Source organism: Echinops telfairi, unplaced genomic scaffold, assembly GCF_000313985.2.
Source record: "Echinops telfairi isolate 266 unplaced genomic scaffold, ASM31398v2 ScPeMD7_5426;HRSCAF=6270, whole genome shotgun sequence".
Classification (NCBI taxonomy): domain Eukaryota; kingdom Metazoa; phylum Chordata; class Mammalia; order Afrosoricida; family Tenrecidae; genus Echinops; species Echinops telfairi.
The window spans coordinates 340,759-343,165 of record NW_022109325.1 but is presented as its reverse complement, the minus strand read 5'-3'; positions in this window follow the sequence as shown (position 1 = coordinate 343,165).

The following is a 2,407-nucleotide window of genomic DNA, read 5'->3' as shown; positions in this document are numbered from 1 at the left end:
AGCAGAGTGGCTAAAGCAAATGGAAGAAATGATGATGTCAAGAGCTGAACAAAAAATTTCAAAGTGCGGCTCTAGAAGACAAAGTGATATAATGAAATATCCAAAGATCTAGACTTAGCAGTACAAAAAGGAAGAATGTGATCATAAAATCTTAAACTTAAAGACCTAAAGAAAAAAATCCAAACCTCTCTTTGCAATATTGACAGATTCTATGGGTAAAATATTGAATGATTCAGGAAGCATCAAAAACAATGGAAAGAATACACAATATCACAATATCTAACAGAAGTAGGCTACATTAAGCCATCTTAAGAGGGAGGAAATGATCAAAGACCAATTGTACTAAAGGGATGTGTTTGAGATGCACTGAAGTGACAAGCCAAAAACAAGTGCTCATGAAATGATCGGGGACCAATTGAAATATTTCAACAACTTGATGAATCACTGTGTAAAAAAATTTGGAATATATTTACTTGGCCAACTGACTCAAAGACATTTATATTTCTAACCACTCAAAAGAAAGGTGACCCAACAAAATGTGAAAATTAAAGAATATCATTAATATCACAAGCAAGTTAAATTTTACTGACAATTATCCAACAAATATAACAGTACATTGACAGAGAGAGCTGCCTGAAATTAGGTAAGTTTCAGAAGAGAACATAGGGATAATATTGCTGATGTCAAATGGATCTTGGCTGAAAACAGAGAATACCAAAAAGATGTTTACTTGCATTTTCATGACGATGCAAAGGCTTTCAACTGTGTAAATCATAATAAATTATGGTTTGCCTTGAGAATAATTGGATTTCCAGGACACTTAATTTTTCTCATACAGGACTTAAACAAGGATCAAGAGAAAAAACAGAAAAAGGGATAATACATTATTTAGAATCTAGAAAGATGTGCACCAGGATTGTATCCTCCCACCATACTTATTCAATCTGTATGCTGAGGAAATTATCAGAGACACTGGATTGTATGAAGAATAATACACCATGAGGACTGGAAGAAGGCTTATTAAATACCTGTGGTAGGCAAATGACACAAACTTGCTTTCTGAAAATGAGGAGCACCTTAAGCACTTTCTGATGAAAATTAAGGTTTCCAGTCTTAGATGTGGATTACAACTTAATGTTGGAATCATTTGGAATACAGTTACTTGGCCAACTGACTGGAAGAGATTCATATCTGTAAACACTCAAAAGAAAGGTGACCAAACAGAATGTGACAAAGAATATCAGTCTTAGGTATGGATTACAACTTAATGTGAGATGTGACAAAATAATAATTTATAAATCATCAAGGGTTCATGGGGGAGGGGAAAGTGGGGAAGGAGGGGGAAAATGAGGAGCTGATGCCAGGGGCTTATGTAGAGAGCAAATGCTTTGAGAATGATGAGGGTAATGAATGCACAAATGTGCTTTATACAACTGATGTATGTATGGATTGTGATAAGAGTTGTATGAGCCCCCAATAAAATGATTTTTAAAAAATGAAAATCTTCATAATGGGATCATATGTATCATCATGATAAATGGAGAAAAGATTGAAATGGTAAAGGATTTTGTCTTTCTTGGATCCACAATCAATGCTCATGGAAGCAGCAGTCAAGAGACCAAAAGATGTATTGTATTAGATAAATCTGCTGCATAAGGCCTCTTTAAAGGCTTGGAAAGCAAGGACATTACCCCATGAACTAAGGTACATGTGCCCCAAACCATGGTATTTTCAGTTGCCTCGTATGCCTGTGAAAGTTGGACATTGAATAAGGAAGACTGAAGAAGAACTGATGTATTTGAATTTTGGTGCTAGTGGAATTTATTGAAAGAACAATAAGCCACCAAAAGAGCAAATAAATCTGTCTTGGAAGAATCCAACCAGAATGCTCTTTAAAAACAAGGATGGCAAGACATCATCTTACATAAATTGGAAATGTTTTCAGTAGAAAGCAGTCCTTGGAAAAGGAGACAATGCTTGGTAAAATAGAGAGGCTGCAAAACCAAACCAAACATGAAGATCCAGAACTCTTAATTGTGCTGATGCAGAACCTGCATATAAAATAAGAGGCAGTGATCAGAACAAGGGCATATTGAATAATTTAAAATCAGGAACTGTGTGTTAGCATTGTATCCTCTCACCATACTTAGTCAATCTGTCTGCTTAGTAAATAATGAGAGAAGCTTGATTATATGAAGAAGAATTGGACATCTATCAACAAGCTGAGCTATACAGATGACACTTGTTCCCTGAAAGTGTGGAGGGCTTAAAGCACTTGCTGATGAACATCAATGGTTATAACTTCAGTGTGGATAACAACCCAATATGAAGGAAACCCAAATCGTCATAACTTGACCAAAAGGGAACATCATCATGGGAGAGAAAACACTGAAATTGTCAAAGATTT